Below are 27,042 nucleotides of genomic sequence, written 5' to 3'. Positions count from 1 at the left end.
GGGATTTGTGAAAACTGAATTCCACGCGGACGAAGTCGCGGGCGTCCGCTAGTTTTTTTTAAGAAAGTTGAGCATTTTCATTCATACAAGAATAATTTATATTGGAAGCGTAATATCTTGAGTCACTGAAATCATTTTAAGGCTACATCCAGTTAACCGAATCAGAGAAAGTAATGTAATATTCAAAAGGGTAACCAAACGAACGAATTGCAAATATTTATCTAGCTACGCAAACGAATACGATACGAATAACATACTCCAAATAATAAGTAACTTCCTAATCAAATTGCTTTCCAAACTAGATACGCAATACGCTACGAATTGTTTTTGTAATAAATATATACTCGTATTATAACAATAAGAATACTCATAAAATACTCGTATATACAGGATATCTGTGGAAATTTGTTTTGATTGTATTTATGGAAAAGGAAAATTATAAAATCTATATAACAAAAAAATTCAACTGACTTCAAAATCACAAAAAATAAACTAAAAATAACATCGTATGTGCTACCTTCTGATCACTTTGAAGGCGGTGCCAAGCCATTGGTGTATTAATTAAAGCCGCTTTTGAAAGAACCACGGGAAAGGACTGTCTGAAAATTATAAAACCTTATGATTTAAACGGCTTGAGTTAATGCATGTGTTGGCACCGTCTTCAAAGTGATCAGAAGGTAGCACATAGTATGTTATTTTTTGCTTCAAAACAAATGAGCACTAGTTGAATATTGATGATAATAATTAGTGCCCTCGAAGCCTTCGCGTGAAATTAATTGCTCGGCACTAAATTATTCTCTTCCGCTAACAATTATTAGCTTACGCTAACAATCGTTAATCAATTACCTGTCGATATGCTACGGTGTAGCGAGACAATTGGTTAATTTGATGTATTGAGTTTATGTAATATCTCAGACCTTTGCACTTGTATGGCACTCAAATTGACCAACAAAATTGTCTGTTGTTTTATTGAGGGGGACGAGGTAAACTCGCACATCGAAAGTAATTCATCATTATCAACCCATTTTCGGCTCACTGCTGACCTCGAGTCTCCTCTCAGAATGAGAGGGTTTAGGCCAATAGTCCACCACGCTGGCCCAATGCGGATTGGCAGACTTGACACACGCAGAGAATTAAGGAAATTCTCTGGTATGCAGGTTTCCTCGCGGTATTTTGCTTTACAGTTTGAGATACGTGATATTTAATTTCCTAAAATGCACACAATTGAAAAGTTGGAGGTGTATGCCCCGGACCGGATTCGAACCCACGCCCTCCGGCATCGGAGGCAGAGGTCATATCCACTGGGCAATCACGGCTATCACAGCACATCGAAAATATTTAACACCAATATATCATGTGTCCTTACCCTATACACGTAATACACTCACGTGTCGTTTTATCACAATGAAACATTGATTCTATAAACGCAATTTGTATAAGCACGTTAGATCATGATCATATACTTTTGACAGAGGGGTAACGTCTAGCGAGGCAGGTCCTATGGTAATCGGTCTGAGTGTAATATCGCCGTGTAGAAGAGCCTGCGATTGTCAGACATACCTCATTTTATGCAGCTTATGAAGCTTATGTAGTATTTTTTTATAAGGAGCAAGGAATAAGAAGACCACGATCTCACGATATCTAGATGTGGCCTAAAGTGAAACGCTTGCCTAGAAGATGCCAATACACTCACATCTTGAAGATGCCCAGGTTGTAAGAATTAGGAAATACTGACTTCGGGAGAGAATTCCATACCCTGGCCATGCGTATGAGTAACGAAGAAGCAAATCACTTCGTAAGAGTTCTAGGGATGTCAATGACATAGGGATGGAAACCTTGATTTCTCCATAATTCCACTACACATCCATCTCAACATATGCATTTCGATCATATCATTATGCCGCGGATAATATAAAAAATATGCTTTGTACTAAGACTACCAGTAATTTACACTGATGCCTTCAAGCCACCGCTAATTTACATTGGTACCTTCAAGACACCGGTAATTTACAATTGTACCTTCAAGGCTCCGGTAATTTACACTGGTGCCTTCAAACCACCGGTAATTTACACTGATATCTTCAAGGCACCAGTAATTTACATTGGTGCCTTCAAGCCACCGGTAATTTACAGTGGTACCTTCAAGGCTTCGGTAATTTACACTGGTGCTTTCAAGCCGCCGTTAATTTACACTGGTGCCTCCTAACCACTGGTAATTTACACTGGTGCCTTCAAGCCACCGGTAATTTACACTGGTGCCTTCTAGCCACCGGTAATTTACACTGGTGCTTTCAAGATCACAAAACAGCAATGCTTGACGATAGATTTTTTAATGATAGTGATGATAATTAGTAAAAGCAAGTCAATTGTAGGTACTTTAGTCACGGAATTTGAGCAGTGTGTAAGAGGAAAGGTTACGTTAATAAATTATTATATAAGTTTGTTATAAAATCAAGTCATGTTGAAAGGGAAGGTCGATGCGAAATCCCTGTAATCCCCTTAACAACCCAACACCTGTCAATCAACGGCGAATTCAGAGAGAATTAATAAGAAAATTGAAATCCCCGTCAGTTACTTGCCGAATATAATCTTCGCCTATTCAAGGTTGTTACAAATTGTATACACGTTTGCAAACTCCATACCTAAAGCCAGCCACACACGATCAAGTATACCATCAAATCTGCATCGCGTATCTGAATAAAACATAAAACCTCACCCGATATTGTCATTATTTGACTTCTTATTATTTCAGCGTCTTGCAGACTTGACGGTAAACTTGATCGTATGTGGCTGGCACTACAGAGCAAGTTAAACTTATCATATTAATTATTATTAACGTCTCAACTATGTATTCTCAATGAGCCGTGATAGCCCAGTGGATATGACCTCTACCCACACCCTCCGGAATCGGAGGCAGAGGTCATATCCACTGGACTATCACGGTTCAATAATTGAAAAAAAGCTCATACGATTCAATATTTACAAAGTTATTTTCAAAAAAGTGGTAGGTACAGCACAAAAGAAAGACAGAAATCAAAAATCGCGGTCAAAGTATTTAGGGAGGTCCCTAACCTCAAACCGGCGAAGTTTCCTCTGATAAATACAAAAGGGCCCTTTTCTGTCATATCTAAACGGTGCACAACCAAAAATTTCCTCCATTTTCCCACAAAAACACCTATATTTCATATAAACTTTCCCAACCGCAACATAAATTACAAATGCGGAATAAAAATCGAAGAACAATAAACGTCCCGTTTACATTATCCTGCAAAGTTGTTCTCATTTATAACCGAAAACGTCTGGGGCGGTAAATTACTGACACCGGGAAAGAGCATTCGACTGAAAGTTGTACAGTTTTGCGGTGTTTCACACGCCTAGCTATAAACGCGGCGTTTTATTTAATTTAACTAACTATTGTAGTTACATATTTATGACATAAATATAGAAAATAAAGATATATGCGTTTAGTTTAACATATACCACACATCACAATATCTCAAACCACCAGGATAATACCCTGCGATGTGTGGCATAACTCAGAAAATCGATCCAGCATGACCTTTAAAATAGGGTATATAGTGCTGATTTTAGCTGGAACTAAAGATCGGGTGTCGCCCGTACATCGAGCTGTTCTTAAGCCCAATACTACTTATTACAGGTGATCAGCCATATACGAGAGCCGAAAATGGAGCTTAGATCCGCCATGCTACTCTAATCTGGTTATGGACGTATAAAAGAAGTCCATATCATCAAGACGCTGTCACAAGGAGAGTTGTTGCAGATCGGGTGCATGCTATATATCCATCACATGCTTTTATTTAAGTTAGCTATTAACATTAATACTAAAAAAATATGAAAGCAGTTGATAGTTGGTGTTTCAAACAAAACTCCAAACGCTAGCTAATATTAGATATATATTAATAGATAATATGTATATTAAATAATACCTTATTTCTCATCCGATTAATTATTTTCCTTGCCCACACGAAATAAGAGTAACCATGGTTGATGAAACATATTTTAATAGATAAAAAATAATAATATTGTTTTCAGATTATAAATACTCGTACAAGCGTTTATTTTAACGGGCGACATATTATCAAATGTGAAAGCACCTTAACAAAAGGTCGTATAAAGAGCGTTCAACTGAAAGTTGTCCTGAAGCTGAAATTTCGCACTAACTGCTGTTGGTCCTGTTACTTAGCGAGACTTAGCAAGTAATATTTGTCTTGGGATTACCGTCACCGGTATAAGTGATGAGAGACGTATCCCAAAGCAATTAGATCAGCTTTGAATAGTGCCATCTGTTGTGAAATTCAAGTCCTTTGTTACTGTGACAGGTTGTATAAATCACTGGCGTTATAGATTTTGGCCTGGAGTAACCCGGAGCTTTTATGACAAAAGGTACGTCATAGAGGGCAGCGCCCTACGATATTGCTGTGACATTATAGGAGTCCAACCATTGCAGCTGGCCTATTCACTATTTTGGTCTTTATTATCAACCTATTAAAATAAACATCAAACCAATTGAAAAAATGTCATCTACCTACTATAAGACATCCACCAGTAGACACTGGGTGACATTGGTTACTTAGAATTTCTATTTCGTATATAGAAAGAAAGAAAGAAAGAAAGAAAGAAAGAAAATATATTTATTACTACATTATGCCAAACACCACAATTATTTAAGAATAATACCCTGCGATATGTGGCATAACCTAGAAAAAGGTCCTAGCTCAGCATATTGCTGTATGCTCCCCATAAACAAAGAACATACAGCGCTGATTTTTAGCTAGGACCCAAATATATATATATATATATGTCAAATACGTCATACTAGCACACGTCAAAGATAGGCCTGTAAGGATGTTGTTGGACAAAAATAAATTTGTTATTGAATTACCACCTTCCTATAGGTTGCAATATCAAAATTGGTGTCATTTATTAGATATCACTTCTAAACTGGTATCATTTTAGTTTGATCTACAATTGGGCTAGTATAAATGTACGATTTCAACAAAAACACGGACATGTGAATTGTAGTCATTTTTAGTGATTTTGATTTATTGTAAACTAGTTGACGCCGCGTGGTTTCACCCGCGTGGTTCCGGTCCCGTAAGAGTAGAGGGATAATATATAGCTTAAAGCCTTCCTCGATTAATGGGCTTTCTAACACTGAAGAATTTTGCAAATCGGACCAGTAGTTTCTGAGATAAGCGCATTCAATCAAACAAACTGTAGCTTTATATATTAGTACAAGTATAATTAGTATAAATAAAAGATTTTCTTGCTACCCAAGTCATTATCTTCCAGCCTCTTTCAGGGCTGAGGCCTGCAAAATGGTGACCTTCGTGACATTAGTTCCTGTTTTTGCCACCGGGTCAGAAAAGGCACTATACAAGTGCCTATATAAGTGCTCTATCTCTCTCGGATAACCCAATCCATGTCCTGTATCTTATTCTGACACGTTCGTAAAATTGATTTCAAACGTACCGCATATTAAATATTGTAAACAACCAAAAACCAACCATCTCGTTCAATGTTTAAGGAGTAAATTCGCGTGTACATTTCCATTGAAAGGTAATCTTCTATGCCGACAGTAATAATCTTTAGTATTATCATATTTCAGATAAAGCCATCACTTATCGTTTTACCACGAAGTCTGTAATACCATGAAATAGCCGTACAATATAATGTTAGCCAATGTGCAATCAACTTTACAACTGGTGTTATGTAAGCTGTAATATTGTAAAGAAACAGACGTTACTTTTCGTTCATAATAAAAAACAAATCTGTACTTTTTTTTATTCTCTGCACGATAGCATTTAACACAAACTCACCTGATGGTAAGTTATGCAATCTAAGATGGAAATGGGTTAGCTTCTTAGGAGTAGGATGAAAATCCACACCCCTTTCGGTTTCTTAATGACATCATACCGGAACGCTAAATCGCTTGGCGGTACGTCTTTACCGGAAGGGTGGTAACTAGACATAGCCAAAGCCTTCCACCAGCCGGACCTGGACTGGACCAATTAAGAAAACCTCAATCAGCCCAGCCGAGGATTGAACCCAGGACCTCCGTCTTGTAAATCCACCGCGCACAACACTGCGCAACGGAGGCCGAAATACTAGCCCGCAACTTCATTCGCGTAGAAATCGTTTGGTCTTTAGACCTCCTTAATCCGGCACTGTCGCAAAATCCTATCTTAGTACCAACTATCGGACAGTTTAATTTGTGAGGATTCCTAACAAAAAAAAATATAACCTATGTTATATCTATACTAATATTCTAAAGCTGAACAGTTTGTTTGATTGTTTGATCGCGCTAATCTCAGGAACTACTAGTTCGATTTGAAAAATTCTTTCAGTGTTAGGTAGCCCATTTATAGAGAAAGGCTATAGGCTATGTTATTCTCGTATTTCTACGGGAACGGGAACCAAGCTGGTGAAACCGCGTGGCGCGTGGTGGCGTGGGTTATTACTTATAACATAAGTTATTTATTTATTTACTCTATACAATATCAGGTACTTGACAGTAAAATGCCTGTCGAAATAAATTCACCTTTTTGATAGATTTCCCGCCGGAACACACAAACAGGCAGACACATATTTGAAAAATAGTTTTTATGCATTTATTGAAAAGCTGCTAATTTAAAATTACAAACGGACAGTTCAATAATTTTAATCAACACTATCGACGTTTACTTTGGGGCTGGATAATGATGTGTGTCCAAATATATTTATTAATTGAATACTGCGTTGGGCAGCCCTAAGGGTGTCTTTCCACCAGAGATGCGCTATGCAGTTATACTGCGAAGATGTGAAATCTACGCTACGAAAATATGTGACCGTTTCCACCAATACTAAGCGATGTAGCTGTGCGAGGAAGATGCAACAAGTATGCGATGTATCGATAGTAGGGAAGTGCCCATAGCAGGCACACGCATCCTTCCATATAAAAAACATATCCTACTTGAATCCGTTTCCGCCAGTGCTAAGCTGTGAATATGATTGGTGGATATCAAACGCATCCATAGCAACGTAGCGTAGCACCTCTCTGGTGCAAAAGCACCCTAACACCGCCCTCTGCCGTTTGTAAAGTCTAGACATTTGGCATTAGCTATACCGCCATTTACCACTTAAATCCACTACGAACAACACTACACGTGTTCAAACTAAAATAAATTTAACAAGGTTTAATAACTTTGACAGTATATATTATGACTATTATTTTATTTTATCTGTCACAGTAGTTTTGAGTTACATTTGTCATAATCATTGAATCTTAAAATGTTAAATTGTATAAGCTATTACATATGTTTTCTTTTTTATTTGTTTGCTTTTAAATTAGGATTATACATTGTCTATTTAAATTTTTCATACACCAAATTATTATGGTAGAGAGTATCAGGGTCTTATTATATTTAAGTAATCTTTGTAAACCTGCTTTCTGATGAATAAATAAATTATTATTATTATTATTATTATTATAATAATAATAAATGAGAATTTATTGTGCTACATAGTACAAAAGTTCCGAAAAGCAATATCTACTTCAACTCAATATTATTTTTACTAATATTTACTCGTATTATAAAGAAGTAAATAAAGTTTACGAAGTTTTAGGGGTGCCTAGATTTACTAAACCGTTTTTAATAATTCTTTTCCAAAAAAAAAGCCATGTTGTCTGTAAGTGTTATAGGCTGTATTTTTGTCTATGTTCTCACAGAACCGATGGGGTGTTCGCTAGTATTTAATATTAATAAAAGGAAAATTTGTGAAATTGCAAGAGGTGATCACTGGATCTACTCAAGTGATTTTAAAAATTCTTTTACCACTAGAAAGCTACATTATTTGTGAGTGTCATAGGCTGTATTTTATTTCCGCATTCCCACGGGAATGGGAACAAAACGAGGCATCTGCTAGTAATAATATTATTCAGATAAAGTTTTAGAGATTGTAGGGTGTAAATCTTTGAATCTACTGAACCGATTTTAAAATTCTTTACCAATAGAAAGTCACGTTATTTGTGAATATAGTAAACTGTATTTTTATGTCTGTGTTCTCACGGGTTATCTTCTAATTATAAATAACAATTTATCATTCTCTCACAAAAAGTTCCGCTAAAAAATATTTGGTTCCGTTTAATATTATATTTCTGCTTTAATTTATCAGTAGTACATAAATATTTAGAAAGTTCGCTTCATCAGCAACAAAATATTCCATAAATTATTTATGTTAAAGTCTTACAGTCATTGACTTAGACCGCGGGGTATAAAAACATTTAGCAGGGTTTATTGACACCGGCAGTAGTGACCCAATTTCCTGGGAGGGGGTCCCATAAAGCGCTGAAACTTTCTGCCTATAGAGAACAGTTTATAGCCCTCTAGGCATTCTTTTGTGAGAGCCAATTTGGTATTTTGGCATTTTCATTGTGTTTTTGTTTATGGTCTAGCTTTTTCTTATTTCATCCGTATATTTTCATTTATTCTATCAGTCATAAACTGCATCAATACATCACTAGTTCGTTACAAAATTTTCATTTAATATTAAGAAGGATTAAGTTAAAAGACTACCAGTTGGACTGTTGGGTTTGAGTTCAGAGAAATTTATAACACTGCTTCTTTGCGATATTCTAATTCACCGTTGACATTTGATTGCTTATAACACACATCTGCAAAGTATTTTTTTATTAAATCAATTATTATTGATGTCCTCCTATTGTGGTTATAGATATAAGTAGGCTTTTACATGGTCTTTCGAAGGCACCTTTTTGTGTTTAGATATTCTAAAAGTTAAGATATACTTATTACCAAGAAGTAGATAAAAGAAAACCTTTTTATAACACATTTGCTCGTAAAGTATCGCTTCACTAATTTCAATATCGTAATGTATCTGATAAATTACGCACATGTGCTGTAATGTAATGCAAAATGCCGAAATGCCGAAATGTTATATAAAACCTTTATCATTCGTCTAAAAACGAATGGTACGGTTTTAAATCTTGGTAAAGAGTTTTTATATCAGAAAAGTGCTAAACGTTTTATGAATAAAATTAACTTTTTGAGATAAAATATAAAAATAATAATTTTAAGAATAAATGTCAATCATTTAACTGTATCAGAAACACAAAAATATAAATTTACTAGTAATACTCGCTGTTTTTGGTGCACTTGTCTAAAAAAACAAACGATGGTGTACGCACTTCGTTATCTGTGCAAAAATGACCAGCGTATCATAATATCATCATAAGGAAAACAGGCATAGATGCAAATTCATTTTCAGAAAGTGTGTTCAAAGTGTGTTTTCTCGCAAATGTGTTATAAAACGTCGTATGACATACGTGCGCTTTGATAATTACAGCCTCTGCTTCCTTACTATAGCTCTTGCCTTTGGCTCGAGCTGCAATATCGCCTTGGCTATAATTTTCAACTTACCGCACTTATATCATAATGTACTATTATCATATGACATCGTGTATCAAGAACGAAAGAAAGTTTATGCTGGCATGGTGGTATGGGTCTATAAATGAAAACTTAACTACTTATTATGCAGTACAGTTGTCTTTCACTATCTGGTAGAAATAAGTATACAAATGGAAACATATCTAGGTACAATATAATGTCGTTGTATACAACTGAGACAAAAAAAATCGAAATTACGTTGTAAAGAGTGAGAGCTGCTCCAATATAAATGCAGGCTTTTATAATTTTATTTAAATAAGCAGGCACATATTCATTACGACCGGATTCATATAATCATATATTTTAATACCGGCATATGATCGCCTTGTGAACATTACATTAATGCACGAATGAAACGAATGAAATATTAATGAGACAACGAAAATGCCTTTTTATTATAATAATATATAAACTTTAATGTGTTGATTAAAACGGTAATTATATTCGTATTGTAATGGCATTTAAAGTTTTCAGACGATGCATATTATCATAATGGGAAACGTGTGATTTCGAAGCTTTGCCGAAATGTTTATTTTTCTCCCTCAAGTGTAAAAATCGGTCTTTCCGAACTTCAGATAAAACTTCCGCTATTTCGTAACGTTTTTATAACTTGATAACGGTCTACAATGTCTAAATTAGTGTCATTTACTAAAATACTAGCGGACCCGGTCAAGCTTCGCTTTGACTTATGTGCACTCTTTCCCTATCACTACCATACACTACCCTTCTCTAGCCCTACCCTAATCCCTACCCTACCCCTACCCCTAAACAACGATTTATTTTTTAAATGCTTGACAGGTACTAAACAAAGTAACATTTATGGAAAAATATTCATCTTTCACAATTATTTATTCGTCGAGTTTTCATTGTTTTTAAGATGTATTCTGCTATTCTTGGCGGAGACAAATCCAACACCATGAAAATCGGTCCAGCAACAACAAACCCGACTTTCTTTTATATATATATAGATATCTGTTTTAGACTTGTTTGATTGCAGTCAAGGGATATATAGCCATTAAATAAAAAAAAACGACCCTTTGATATAATTTTCCCTTTCTAAGTTTAAAAAGAGTAACTTTTACAATATTTTATATTTAATTAATTAAAAAGCTCCAGTTTGTCTCTTGACAAGGGTATCATAAAAGGGTCACGCAAAGAAACTAAGCTGTTTCTATTATGCGTGCGGCTGGATATGAATAATACATTACAATTTGTATAATTATACAAATTGTTATATATTCTGTGTGAACTAACCTTACCCAACGTGATGTATAGTTAATTAAAAAGCTTTATGTGTTCACTGTTCGCGTGACTAACTCGCGTAGTGAACAATATTTTTGAGAGGTAATAAATCAAATTATTAGTTGTTAGTTATTTATGATTTTATATACTAGTAGCGGACGTTCCGCAGTTTCACCCGTATAGTTCCCGTTCCTGTGGGTATAAATAAAAAAAAGGCCTTTTATTTCGCACATAAGTAAATGATACATGATGAACTTTTATCTGTAAAATTGTGCATTATAATTTTGTTACAAAACAAAAAATTACATTTTTGAAAAAATTTCAACCTTTTTAAGTTGCTTTAGCTTAAATAAAATTTAAAAAAAAATTGTGCTAACTCCAATAACGCCTAACATGTTAGGCCGCTTCCATCTTAGATTGCATCATCACTTACCATCAGGTGAGATTGTAGTCAAGGGCTAAAAAAAATTCTATCTAGTAGGTTCAGAGCAGAAACCCTCGTCCTAACATAAGTATGGTAGGTTGAGGGTTTTACGACTAGCCGTTTTTTAAAGTTCTTTCACCAATGGAAAACTATATCATCAGCTAGTCGGCTATATATTTATCTTAGTGAGTCCGCGGAGAGCGCGCTAACTAGTACATAAAGAACGAAAGTGACTATTAGCATATTTTGTTTCCGGTTACCGGACGAGTAACCGGAGAGAGCTTCAGCCAATAAAGTTCGCAAAGTGAACCCGGATATGTAGCAAACCCCGGGCGCCCGGGTGACCGTGACACGAAATTGGGTCAAACCCGTCGAATCCGACACCTGTCACAGAGTAATAAAAGCGGCAAAGAATTTAATCAAGACAGACAAGCCTTTGTAATAATAACAAAATTGTGTAATTTCGGGTGCACCAGAAAAGCTTTAATTATATATACTCAGAGGCACTATTATCCGCCCACTTTAATATACTCGCATCATATTAAAGTGAGCATATAATATTGTGCCTCTGAGTATATTAGGTACGATAGGAATTGTTGTATTTTGTTACCCTGCGAGTATTTTAATAACTAAGAACCAACGATATCCTCATTCTGTAAAGGCTGCATGTTCAGCTGAGCTAGGCCTAACATAGTACGATAGCTAATTATGGGATTTGGATTGTGTTTATGGTACTCGTAGGTTATGGTAAACTGTGCATGGTCAAAAAAAAGGATTCTGAATGTCTTTTAATTTTTTTTGCATTGTTAAGTAACTTAAAAAACTTAAAAAATCAAACCAAAGATTCCAAACTCCTTTTCCACATCAAAAAAGAATAGGATAAGTAATGCATGCCATTGACGATCAAATTATTCTCACGTTTCTGCATCACCCACGACTGCTGATCGTGAATGACGGCTCGACTTATGAAACGCCTTCGCTGCCGTTTGCTCTGCAGAAACGTGAGAATAATTGACCGTCAAGTGGTAATATTAAAAATTATTAAAATATTATAATTTAAGTTTTTAAATTAAACTGTAGTTAAAAGAAATACAGGCACATTTTAAAATACAACATACTTTTGAATAAAGAGTTCTGTTTTTCTAGCACTTTTTAATATTAAAATGGTAAGAGAATCTACCATAAATATTAATTTAGAAACTGAAATAAATCCTTGCTAAATTTCAAGGGCTGACAGGTGACCATGACTTGCTCTGGCCCGGATATTCATGGCCGTAGTAACCCGGTCGCTCCCAGATCTTGACCTGTTGAGTGCCGTTAATAAAATACTACGGTTCTTGAAATACTATATCTTTTTTACGTATGCCATATGTGAAACGTGTTGCGACACGTTGTAATAATCACAGATTAATCAATAATATACAGATGGTACACAACGGTGTCGTGTCGGCATTAGTAATTTTCAATATTATTCAATAAAAATGGTGTTTAAATATTTTTAAAACTGTTCACGAAAATAAAGAAATAAGATGGAGTATTTTTTATTGGTAATTAATTATTATATTAATTTACGTAATTTGGTGTTAGTTATTTTTTTTCATAACTCGTATTTCAAAAAATTGTATATGCGGTTGTCAAGGAGACGCGTGACGTTTGTGTTTTTTTTTAATGGGTTTTGCCGGCTTAAGTACGTTGCTTGTAAAGACACACCCTGGTTACTCTGTGTTTATAATGTAATACATTTACTTATATAAACACTAACCGACGCCTCATGGTTTCACCCGCTTAGTTCTCGTTACCGTAAGAAAACGAGGATACAAGGTAAAAATTACAAAAATTAAAAAAACCCGACTGCGTAACTTGACTATTACAACGCATTGACGTAAACGCGAATTTTTATGGAATTGAAACAGTAGTGCCACTAGGTGGCGCTGTTTCAATTCCTTAGAAATTCGCGTTTACGTTAACGCGATAGTATCAGTATCAAACTGCCACTAGGAACTCTGCTTTGCTAGTCATCCGCCTCCCGTATTTTGTATAGCGATCAATAAAAATAACATTTTTCTAATTGTAGGTTTTTTAAGGAAATGATATATCATTTTGAATTTCTCTCGATGAGCCCTTGAATTCGATACCTACCCATATCGCCACATTCGAAGAAAAAAAAATTCACCTCGAGTTTATAGCGTCTCACAGTCGTTGTGTTTGTTATTTTTAACTTCACCTATCTAAGAACACTTTAGTTATTACGACGAATCTAACGATATCTTAATTACGTAAATCCGTTCAGCGATTTGGAAGATATGAGGTGATAAAGAAAATTACATACATACAAGATAAGCGCGAAAATCATAACCAGCTCCTTGCAGTCGGGTAAAAATATGGCCTATGAGACTCACAAATAACGTGACTTTCGACGTTGAAGACGTTGACGACTGGTGAAATATTTTCCAAACTCAGAGACACCACCGTTAATATGACGCGTGTATATTAAAGTGGGCGAATAATTGTGCCTCTGAGTATAGATCAAGAGATTGCCCCATACAATACCACTTTTACCTCTTTAAAATATTAGTATAGATGACTGTTTTTATGCCCTACCAACTTCAATATAGATATAATACCCGCCGGTTATCAAAATAATAATAAAAAGCGGCGAAAATTCCTTAAACATTATAATAAAAGAGGCTTCAAACGGCCTGCTGGTTCAAAGAGAGATACAACGAAATGTACTTCCATTCTCCTTAGTAACTTAACAATAAGAACACGATTCACAGTGCACGGCAGTGTAGAGGCCAAGTTCTCAAGTATAAGACAACCAATAAATTATGTGCTGTTGGAAATAGTACTCTGGGACGGATATATCGTCGCTCGATGTCTCTTGTTTCGTAAAGAGTAATTTAGAGAGGGGTAACGATCGGTTGGCGAGAACGACTTGCGATATAAGGCGCTCGTCGTGCGGTCGACTTCAGTATACTTGTGGCGAGCCGTCCACATTTCTTGTTGTGTAGTTTTTTATGGGTTACTTAGGATAGACGGGGAGTGACTTGAGTGTAAAAGGGGAGTGTTGGTTAACTGTCAAAGACGTCTTTAACCCTACACACAACGTTCACAAGTGCGTGACTCCACGCAAGGTCATTCTCTGCCATTCTTGGGTCTATACGAAATTGAGATTCTATGAGTATGTAAAAATGTCATCCGGTGCGATACAGCAGTGCAGTAGGTACGAGTAAATGAAATTTTGTCATTTGATTTGATATTTATTTACATAGGTTGATAATAAAGACCAAAATAGTGAATAAGCTAGCAGACCATAACACACCAAAAGCATCCACTAGTAATACTTCAGTAATCCACGCTTTTACTCGTATAGTTCCCATTCCCGTGGGAATATGGAGATAATTTATAGCCTATATTACTCAATGATAATGCGGCTTTCCATTGGTCTAAGAATTTTTAAAATCGGTCCAAACAAAAAATTATAAAACCTATTATTTAATAAGCAGTTTAAAAAATTACGGAATCGTAACCGTACAGTAACATTTTTTTTTATTATTCTTTACAAGTAAGCCCTTGATTACAATCTCACCTGATGGTAAGTGATGATGCAATCTAAGATGGAAGCGGGCTAACTTGTTAGGAGGAGGATCAAAATCCACACGCCTTTGTCGGTAGGGCAACTAGCCATGCTCAAAACCTCCCACCAGCCAGACCTGGACCAATTAAGAAAACCTCAATCGGCCCAGCCGGGGATCGAACCTAGGACATCCGTCTTGTAAATCCACCACGCATACCACTGCGACACGGAGGCCGTCAAAAACAAACCGACAAATAAGAGCTTGTCTTGTCTTACTTTTTCAAATTCTTTGATGGGAGGTTTTATACCAAGGCTACAAATAAAAACCTTAGCAACATTGCAACAAGAAAATTGCTCCTCGTTTGCTAAGTGCCTTCTCAGAAACATTAAGTATGTTTACATTCTTTCTACATACTTGTGTTAAAAACCGTGGCTTCCACAATTTGCTTATTACTCTGCGAGGTTCATGAATCGTTAGCTGCGAAAAGCGAATTTCTTTTTATAATTAAGTGGAGTTATTGACTGAATTGTAACATTTTTTTTTACATCTTAAACTTAACCATTTTGAAAAAGGTATTTTAAGTATTTGCTTTTATTGATAACAAATTATGAATTGAAAAGGGAATTTTTATTTATAATTAAGTCGGTTCGTACCGTTTACCTCTGGATAAATGGAGTATTAAACGTTTATGTAACATTTAAGAATCATCATCATCATATCGGATGGACGTCCACTGCAGGACATAGGCCTTTTGTAGGGACTTCCAAACATCACGATACTGAGCCGCCTGCATCTAGCGAATCCCAGCGACTCGTTTGTCGTCAGTCCACCAGGGAAGGGTCGCCATTCCAGCAGCTTGGGACGTCCATCGGCTCTTCGAACTATATCCCCGACGATTGCCATATTTATGAGTATTTGTTACAAAATCCATTCATTATTATTTATTATTGTCAATGCAAAATTGAGTTTGTTGTTAAGCTTTTGCGCCTAACCCACTACACTGATTATAAAAATTATTTTACCTATGAAAGGTTACATCATCAGCAAGTAATAAAGGCGATACTGTATTCCCGTGGCAGTGGAAATTACATGGGTCAGGGGGTGTCTGCTAGTAATACATTAATTAAGGTCATTGACCTCAACCAGTCAAGACATGTTAAAAAAGAAATATAAAAAAGTTTTAAAGTTAACAAAAGCTTTACAAAGGCTAGACAAATAAAGTAAAACGAAGTACATCGAAGGTCTTACAATAAATGAAGGTAAACCTTTCCTTCCCTTAAAAAGGGAGCAGGTGATTCAATACAGATAATGTGTTTGGGACGCCGTCGGTATTCAATGCCTAAGTGGATAGACGAGTTATCGGAGAGTTAACGTATGCTATATCTATTTCAACCATAATATTTGGATTTCATTTTTGCTCGATATGTAATTTCTATTTTTTAAAAGTTATTGCAGAAAAATATACAGTTTTACAATATATAATGAGCCGTGATAGCCCAGTGGATATGACCTCTGCCTCCGATTCCGGAGGGTGTGGGTGGATCCGGTGCATGCACCTCTAACCTTTCAGTTGTGTGCATTTTAAGACATTAAATATCACGTGTCTCAAACGGTGAAGGAAAACATCTTGAGGAAACCTGCATACCAGAGAATTTTCTCAATTCTCTGCGTGTGTGAAGTTTGCCAATCCACATTAGGCCAGCGTGATGGACTAAGGCCTAACCCCTCTCATTCTGAGAGGAGACTCGAGCTCAGCAGTAAGCCGAATATGGGTTGATAATGATGATGATGATGGTGATACAATAAAGACGAAGTTGGTAAGCGATTCCCTGATATAAAAACATGTTATTTCCTATGAATACCCTACAAATGTATAACATTGTACGGTTCGTGATAATTTATCATTTAATATTCTATTCTTCACACAAATTCGGGAGATTTGGTATTGACAGTGATAAATGCTGCTGATCTTGCGGCCCGCTGAGCTGTGACAATGGACCAATAGGCCGATGATCGGTTTTGATGGAACAGGGTCTTATCTAAGATTATTATTTACCAGCAGTACGAATGTGTTGACGTTTTTGATGTCAGAAAATAGACGACAGGTTTTTTGAAAATTAAAAAAAAACATGATTTTTAAATTAAGTTTTATAAGGGAGTTTTACCCTTGACTTTTATTAATTAATCTGGTAATTGAAGAGTTTGTTTGTTTATTTGTTTCTTCGTTTGTTTGTTTGCTTGGTTGAACGCGCTAATCTCAGGAACTACTGGTCCGATTTGAAAAATTATTTTAGTGTTAGATAGTCCATTTACCGAGGAAGGCTATATATTATCCCCGTATTCCGACAGGAACGGGAACCACATGGGTAAAGCCGCGCAATGTCAGCTAGTATCGATATATTTCGGACCCCTACAACTACAACGGTCAATGACCTTTAAGGATTGGGTGTCTTCATTTGCTTATTGCGGTGGTGCCATATAGATATATATCCCCCACACTACGTGAATAAATGAAAAAAGCACACCAAAAAGAACAAATCCATTTACTTCTTGAAAGCTTTGACAGACTACAAGAATACAAGAATCGGTCAGCAAAACACTAAACATAATATCATATACATAACTATACGTAATCCACAGACATACATACCTAGTTATTCTCTATAAATGCAAATTTCAATACAATCGCACAATGCCCTCTCAACGCCTATAGTAAGCGACACTATTGAAACTACCCCTTTGATGTGCACGCATTGTCATAGTAAAGAGCGGAATGTGGTACGCTCAAGTGGACTGGCCTATTGTTCATGTATGTATCGCTACTATGTGATGCGTATTAATTGAAATTAGATCAAGGTATCATTTAAAAAAATAAATATCACGTGTCTCAAACGGTGATGGAAAACATCAAACCTGCATACCAGAGAATTTTCCCAATTCTCTGCGTGTGCGAAGTCTGCCAATCCGCATTGGGCCAGCGTGGTGGACTATTGGCTTACCCCTCTCATTCTGAGAGGAGACCCGAGCTCAGCAGTGAGCCGAATATGGGTTGATATCGACGATCGAGATCAAGGTGTTTGATTACAACTTCTTATTTTACAGGCCAGGGCCTGCAGCCATTTTTATCTATACTCTCGCCAAACTGTACAAGCAGTTTGTTTGCGAGTTGACGGTAATTATCCTATTATATTTAAATGCAATTGATTATAATTATAATATTAAAACTGCGATAACAAATGAATTTAATACTATACAATGAAAATGAAAAAAAATGCAAAAGGTGCAAATTAGACGAAAGAAATTTAAATTGATAAAGAAAGATAATGTCTATATACAGCAAGCAAATCCGTCAATCAGTGATGGGGTCCCCAAGGAAAACTTTCTTTAATATCTTCTTGGGGACTCCTTCACTGATCTTCCTTTTTCTTTTATGAGCCTCTCAATTTTGGTCATAATATGGCATGGCGATTTCTACAATCGCAAACGGTTTCGAAAATTAAAAAAGTATGGGATTGATATTCGTTATCAAAAGGTCACGTGATCAAGTTATTAGTCGGATCTGTCATTTTTAGTTTTCGAAACGTTAGCGTTTGTAGAAAGAAAGTCGGCATGTCACATGCTCAGGCCTCCGTCCTTTTTTATTAATCTCTCATTATCCCTGCAATCTGTCGTGAGACATTCAGCTGGATTTTAAGTATTTATATCAAGGCGTGTTAGGTGCAAAATCCAGTGATTTGCCCAAATATAATAAATTGCCTATTTCATGACATATCGTGTCCCTCCTTGTAGGGCAAAAAATTTAGAAGCCCTAACCTACCACACGTTAAAGGCGCCCACAAATTCGCATCGTACGTATCGGACGCATTGTATTTTTTTCAAACAGATTTTTAATTTTACGGTAGATTCGTACAATCCGGATCAGTGGACGCACTTATATGACTTTTTATACAAAGTATTCTACGATGTACTGTGTCCAATAACTTGTGACGTAGGTGTTATGCCTCATATGTAATTCTGTGTGTATCGAAAACACTACAATTCTGTGTGTATTGAATAAACCTCTGAAACCTTCGTCATAAAAAGCTTTACTACCATACTATCACAAATCAATGTAAATAATTTGGACTGTTCGTTACTAATAAACAGTCAAACAAAAAATCTGTGAGTGTCATAGGCTTTTAGCGATCACGAGAGCTGGAACTACGCGGGTAAAACCGCGAGGTTCTGCTAGTAATATTTCAAACATTTGAAGTAGGTACTCCTAACTTTACACTCTCGCTAATAGAGAGATATTGTCTAATATAGAGATACAGGTGGCGAAGGGGTAGTTTGCGCGCGCAGCGAACCCTGTTACCCGGTTGACCGTGACACGAAAGTGGGTCACGCGTTATCCGGTGCAGAGTAATAAACGCTGAGAAACTATCATGTTTCCATAACATTATGCAGTCTTCCTTTGAACCATGTTATTAAGCAGCGGGTTAACTATAAAACTTTAGCTATTCATATATTTTTAATAATATATCATCCAATCAAACTAGTCGGGCATACTCCGACCTAATATCACGTGGGTTTTAGCCGTGTTTTATAATCAATTATTATATCATCATTATCATCTTATAATAATAATATGCTCCCGACCGACTTTTCGGTCACGGCGGCTAATATCATGGTGAGATTAGCCATGTACGCAGGAGATATTATAGTGCACAAATGTATGTGCAAGCAAAGGTGCACTCTCTCTTCCCTCACTTTCGAAATCCGATGGGGCGGCAGACCGACACGACCTGTGAGAGATCAGGCGCAGGACCGACAGCTTCACGTGCTCTCCGAGGCACGGGGGTGTACTAAAACCGCCAACTTCCCAACTCCAATCTGCTATTAAGATTTTCCTTGTAAGAAAAATCCCAATAAACTATTTTGTTTTTGTTGGCCTGACCCGGGATTCGAACCCTGGACCTCATTGTACGTAGCTGAACCAGCTAACCACGGGACCAATGAGGCAGTTCATAATTATCATCTTATTACTACGCACTACAGGGGTAAGCCTCCTTATATAGGATAGGGAATACGAAACCTCCACACTGCTAGAGAGGGTAAGTTTGGAGTATAGTAGGGGTATACAGAACCGATTTTGGAAATTCTTCTACCACTAGAAAGCCACGTTTTTTGGGAGTCATAGGCAATATTTTATTCCCGTATTCTCACGGGAATGGGAACTACGCAGGTGAAACCTTGGGGCGACGACTCGTTACATTTGACGGCCTCCGTGGCGCAGTAGTATGCGCGGTGGATTTACAAGACGAAGTTCCTGGGTTGGATCCCCGGCTTAAATATCACTTGTTACAAACGGTGAAGGAAAACATCGTGAGGAAACCTGCATACCAGAGAATTTTCCCAATTCTCTGCGTGTGTGAAGTCTGCCAATCCACATTGGGCCAGCGTGGTGGACTATTGGCCTAACCCCGCTCATTCTGAGCTACGTCTGGCTGGTGGGAGGCTTCGGCCGTGGCTATTTACCACCCTATCGACGTACCGCCGAGCGATTTAGCGTTCCGGTACGATCGTGTAGATTTTCATCCTCCTCCTAACAAGTTAGCCCGCTTCCATCTTCGATTGCATCATCACTTACCATCAGGTGAGATTAGTCAAGGGCTTACTTGTAAAAAAATTAAAAAATAAAAAAGAGGGTAAGTTAGGGGTATAGTACCCCCTACTATACCCTAAACTTACCCTCTTTTTTTATTTTTTTATACAGAACCGATTTTAAAAATTCTTCTATCACTAGAAAGCTACGTTTTTTGGGAGTATATTTATTCCCGCATTCTCACGGGAACGAGAACTGAAACCGTGGGGCGACGACTCGTAACATAATATCAAGATCACAATAATGTCTAGATCACTATACAGAACTAGGTCGATGAGATAGTTAAAAACTTTTTTCAAGTAATTAACAATCAACAAAAGTCAGCATAGCAACAAAACGTATTGTACAAAACTGTTTTAATACAATATCAATTGTTGCTAGTAGCCCAAAATTTTCCACGAAAACTACCACAAACAATCCGAGCGAAGCCACTTGGAAAAATAAGGGACTTAATAAAACGACCTGTTGCTACGCGACTCCAGTCAAGGCTTTTCCCTTTGTTGGGGCAAAATATCACAAAAAACTGCGAAGCGTAAAAGCTTTGATGATTTTTAATTATTTTACTGAACAAGATGTCGTAGATTGCTTTTTGTGTTAATTTTTGTATACATTTACTGCTTTTTAATATTGTAATATTAGAATATTGTATTTCTGCTCACTACAAAATTTTATTGGCATCTTAGAACGTTCAAACAGTATTTGAGTCCGTTGACAGAGAAGTAAATAGACAGGTAAAAATTCAGGCAAAGTATTGCAAGCGCGAGTTTTAATATATTTGCTAAAAAATCAAGTAATAAATAAGTTTGTAAAATGGTGGTAAACATGAAAAAACTTGGCTGAGTTTCTTGTGGACTCTTCTCAGATCAAGGCGCATTTGGAACCCTCGTAACCTTAATTTTAAATTTTCGACTATTATTATAATCATTAGATTAAAATAAATTATGACATTATTCTGACTTTTCAAAAGTGCTTGTAAACTAAGCCTAATTGAGATAAATGTGATATGATACAAAGCATTTGTTTAGTCCATATTCTCGACACCAAAAGGGTAAGGTGTAACAAAAGAATGAACCACAATATACCTGGCAACACAATCGTAATCTGCAATGCTTTTTTAACCCCCGATATGCACAAAGAGGGGTGTTATAAGTTTGACGTATCTGTCTGTCTGTCTGTGGCACCATAACTCCCGAACGGATGAAGCGTTTTCAATTTGGTTTTTTTTTGTATGAAAGGTGACTTACGGGCGAGTGTTCATAGATATTATGTTTGATGAAAATCGGTTGAGCCGTTTAAAAGTTGTGGGGGTTGAAAGTGGGGAAGAATAACCGAATGTCTGAGGAGATCCGCAGAAGAACCAAAGTCACCGACATAGCTCAACGAGCTGCGAAGCTGAAGTGGCAATGGGCGGGGCACATAGTTCGAAGAGCCGATGGACGTTGAGGTCCCAAAGTGCTGGAATGGTGACCCCGCACTAGTAAGCGCAGTGTTGGCCGACCAGGGAGTCGCTGGATGCAGGTGGCTCAGTATCGTGATGTTTGGAAGTCCCTACAAAAGGCCTATGTCCTGCAGTGGACGTTCATCAGCTGATATGATGATGATGATGATGATGACGATGATACTCGGGTGGGTATCAAATTAAAGTGCACTGAAAGAGAATATTGATTACTTGATAGAGAATGTAATTAGTAATTTCATGACTTTCGGAGGTTTTTTAAAATTTTCAATTTTATGTTATTGAGTTCAAAACTGTAAACAGAACGCGGTCTTCGAATTATGCACACTCACATCCTCACAGCGTCTACTCTATACAGTAGGTAGATGACATTTCTCAGTTTATTTCATGTTTATTTTAATAGATTGACAATAAAGGCCTAAATAGTGAATAGGCCAGCAGCTGACAGACGTTGTTTTGCTATTCAAATACAAAACCAATTCCCGCTAAGCAAATACATTTTTGAAAGAACATAGCTGTAATGTACATCTCTTTACAAATTCATAAAGAAACTCAAACCAACTATACCAGATAAATTAATGTTTCTAAGAGAAAGGATCTCTCCCCAGACGTATTAAACGAAATTAAATTAATTCATTGCTTACCCACTTACATCTATATCTACAACTTATCTACTTTAATTTTGTAACTTTCAGTTTTACGAGGTTTCTAAACCCTCTGTTTTGTGTTACAGGTATTATGACAAGGTTTTATTAAGCCTTGTTGTCTGTGTTGGTAGTCATCACGTTATCAACTGAGTAGTGAAGGCAAATAATTGAATAGAGACAGAAAAAATATTGATGGCCCGGCTCAGTTGATACCGCGTCAACTATAGGCGGACATGTTAAACTAAAGAAAAGAAAAGAACGTCGCACACTAGATCAACTGGCTGCAGTCTGGATTATTGCTTAACTCAACTGCTATGTCGATGAGACGAATATCTTAGCATTCCATGGATTCACCGTGCAGGTGCCGGGTCCATCGCGTGGTAGAGAGAAAAACTCTGAGCAGAGTCCCGCACTTGTGACTACAGGATGTAGGGTTAAGGAATTCCTTGACGATCAACACTCCCCTTCTCTGCTCGCGTTGTTTTCCCTGCCTAGCTAAATTTGGTGGGATCCTATTAGAGCAGCTTTGGATACTCGTTCTAATATAGAATAATGTATTAAATAACGTATATTTGTACGTGTTTTCCGCATCCTATTCCAGGCACGTCCACGTCCTTGTAGGGTATAGAAGACCATATGCAACAGCTCAAAAAATGGCTTCACGACCGCTCATGACCGTTGCCGCACACATGGCTTCAGCTACCGCGACTAAGACAATGTCAAGCCATGGTTATGCCGCCTAGTGTGTGAGCTGCATTAGTATTTCAAACAGCGATGCTGCTTGAAGATATAAATAAGCAAGACGAAACATTTCCCAGGCGAGTTATTTTTCAATTTTTCCTACTGCTTACCTACTATGAGTAGTTAAAAAGTACAAGGTAAATATTTATATTTATTATACAACTGGAGGACGACGACTCCGTCCGCCTGTATTTCAGTTTTTCACGAATTCCGCGGAAACAAGGATATTTTCAGAATGAAAGTATGTTGCACAACAACGTTCTATCTCTCAGTCCTATTAAACTCGGTCCAGCTAAAGATTAGCTCTGTCAAACAGACTGACAGACAATAATTAAAAAAAAGCTTTATTGTGCTTTAGTAATAGTGTAAATAACTAAAAACATTTAAGAAAACATATATATTTTCAAAATCCCAAACAGCAACTGCAATTTTATTCATATGTTTTAATTAATTATGCCCATTTATTTACGAAGATTTTTAGAGCCTTTGAATATGATACACCTGTAATAAACATGAAAATTCATAAAAATCCTTGAAAAGAATTCAATTTCGCTCAGTGCCGAAAATATTCGAGAGCGAAATAGTTGTAACTTTAAAAATTGAGTGCACTAAATTGAATTTATATGAAAAATTCTCAATGTCTCTGCTGTTATTTGAAAAAATATTTTAGCTCAGTTGCAAATGAAGTTTACTATCATTTAAAATAAATTGGATTTTTAACCTTTCGTCATAACACTTGTTATGATGTCTATCTACTTAACATCTGAATAACATCTCTTTTGAGTTTTACTCATTAGTAAAACAACAACAAAACTTGGAAAACAATAATAAACCGCACTTTATACAGGTCTGACGGCCTCCGTGGCGCAGTGGTATGCGCAGTGGATTTACATGACAGAGGTCCTGGGTTCGATCACCGGCTGGGCAGATTGAGATTTTTTTAATTAGTCTGGCTGGTGGGAGGCTTTGGTCGTGACTAGTTACCACCCTACCGACAAAGACGTACCCGCCAAGCGATTAAGCGTTCCGGTACGTTGTCGTGTAGAAACCGGAAAAGGGGTGTGGATTTTCATCCTCCTCCTAACAAGTTAGCCCGCTTCCATCTTAGACTGCATCATCACTTACCATCAGGTGATATTGTAGTCAAGGGCTAACTTGTAAAGAATAAAAAAAAGTCAAAGTCAAAATTAGTTTATTTCAATAAGCCCTCATTCGCATGAGATTTTAGCAATAAGGCCGCCTTTACTACTAACTAATACTACTTCATTTTTCTTCGTTTCTTCTATTTCCTGTTTCATTGTTTTGTGGTGTGTAAAAAGAATACATAAAAATAAAAAATTTTTATAATAACCAGACTGAAAGCTGATTACGAATACATGAATCACAACAAAGCAAAAAGTAAAACAATTTATGAAGAATACTTTTTGAGGTCGATCGGTCGGTCGATGACCTTTCTATCATTACTTAAAGCTTACACCCGATTGACTTCAGAAAACGTGGACTTCAGAGTGAGCCGTGATAGCCCAGTCGAAATGACCTCTGCCTCCAATTCAGAAGGTTGTGGGTTCGAATCCGGTCCGGGGCATGCACGTCCAACTTTTCAGTTGTGTACATTTTAAGAAATATCACGTGTCTCTAACGGCGAAGGAAAAACATCGTGATAAAACCTGACATACCTTATATTATTCAAAAAATTCAAAATTCATTTATTTCAAGTAGGCTCAGTTAACAAGCACTTTTAAGCAATTATTTGTGAAGATCCTACCACCGGTTTGAAAGGCAGATTTTGCTAAGAAGAAACCGGCAAGAAACTCAAAAGTTTTTTAATAAAAATCATACAGTAATACAATAATTTACAATTGATGACAATATTACAATTTTTTTATAGTTTTACTTCCTGTATGTAGGTGGAAGCTGATCCAACGGCCTCCAAGCATCTTTATCATTAAAGAACTCATCAATGGTGTAGTAACCTCGACCTCGACTAAGCAAATGTTTTTTAACACATTGCTTAAAGCAAAGCTCTGCGTGGGTGAAGTCTGCCAATCTGCATTGGGCCAGCGTGGTGGACTATTGGCCGTAACCCCTCTCATTCCGAGAGGAGACCCGAGCTCAGCAGTAAACCGAATATGGGTTGATGATGATGATTTTATGATTTGGATTTCAAATCAGTGTTTTTACTTATAGAGAACCCGTGATAGCTAGACCTTCCTTATTTTGACGACCTTTCTGGCGCAATTGGAAGTGCTGTGGTACTCAACAGACAGGTCCTGGGTTCGATTCCCAGCTCGGTTTAATTTAGGATTTAATATTTTTAAATTGACTCTGGTCTGGTCTGGTAGTAGTCTTCGATCGTGGTCACTACCCTACGGGCAAAGACCGTACCAAGCGATTTAGCGTTCCAGTACGATGCTGCGTATAAAACATCAGGGGACTCTTCGAACTCTGTGCCCCGCCCATTACCACTTCAGCTTCTCGACTCGTTGAGATCGATATTTAAAAGATATGCCTAATATTCTTGAAAAAAATATATAGCCCATTTTTCAAGATTTTTCCGCGCGGAATCCACTCGCGAATCGCGGCTGAATTTCGCTTAACTAACAATTACTGTCGAGAAAATAACTGACAAGCGAAATAATTTAATTAAATAAAATTCGGTAGAGCATTGTCGACCCCGACGTTTCTCGAGTCGTTATCCTTGTACCATAAAGAATTATTATCTTTTTTATATTTTTTACTGTCGACTTTGCATAAAAAAGATTCCGAATAATGCTAAAAGAATTGTGTCGAGGAATCGGTATGTAGAGGGTTGAGATATCTTGGGCCTTGACAATTGCCTTTTAGCGACCTTGTTGGGGAAAAAAGGGAATAATAAAAGTACTTTTCCTCTTCCGGTTTTGCAATGCGTTGTTTGAGGTTGTCTCATTTGGTTGTACTTACTAAATTTCCAACTAGATATATACTTGTGTTGGAAATAACAGTCTGAGACGGATATGACGTCGCTCTATTTTGTGTTGGCTCGTTCGGACGCTAGGTGGAGCGACTTGTATCCGTAAAGAGTAGGGATTTAGAGAGGGGTAGTGATCGTTTGGCGGGAACGACTTGCGATATGAAAGCTTGCTGAAGTACAGTCGGCTTGAGTATGCTTGTGGCGTTCGTTCGTTTTTTGGGACTGGGTTTCTCCTTGCAGCCTTTATAAAATGAGTAAGTGAAACCACTCTTCTCGTGGCTCTCGTTCTATGGCTAAAAACGTCAAGTCAGACGGTCATATCAAAGTAAATACCTACGCACGCGTGCACTTCATAGATACAAAAATTCTCTACCTACCCTCTCTAACTCCTAGAACTCATAACAAATCTGTATTGGAGAAGAAATTTACTGTTTTGTACAATTTGTACGTATAATGTACCCTAGTTAAGAACCTAGTGCACGCCACTGTACACACATCAATGGATGTATGTAATCTTGCAATTTGCAATCGTAATTACCGCTGCGCGCAAAGACAGTCTCTCATCTAAGGTCTAATTAATTTGCAGACTAACAAGAATATACAATTTATAACCGTATTAATAAAATAAACTTATTCGTACAGTTTCTGTATGAACAGTTATTTCTCTTGTCCAAACATTACAAGAAATAGGACTAGTAATTGAAGATGAAAAAGTTGCTAAGTAAATAACAAAAATTGAAATATCAGAAAGAAGATATGCCACTCAATAGAAATTCTTTATTTCTTCGAAGTCTAATTTACAATTACGATATCGCACATCTAAATGAACAAAGACTTACATCGAGGGAAAATTCAGCTTGACTTTCGGTGAATATTGAATAGCTTTTATAAAAACA

The 27,042-nt window shown here is 36.9% G+C and overlaps 1 protein-coding gene across 1 annotated transcript in view; it reads right to left on the bottom strand.

Moving 5' to 3' along the window:
• Window positions 1–27,042, bottom strand: part of LOC112049775 (synaptotagmin-10) — a 97,142-nt gene that overhangs the window by 44,110 nt on the left and 25,990 nt on the right. The gene's annotated exons all lie outside the window — the stretch shown is intronic.

Source organism: Bicyclus anynana, chromosome 23 (genome assembly GCF_947172395.1).
Source record: "Bicyclus anynana chromosome 23, ilBicAnyn1.1, whole genome shotgun sequence".
Taxonomy (NCBI): Eukaryota; Metazoa; Arthropoda; class Insecta; order Lepidoptera; family Nymphalidae; genus Bicyclus; species Bicyclus anynana.
This window is presented reverse-complemented; position numbering and strand designations above follow the sequence as displayed.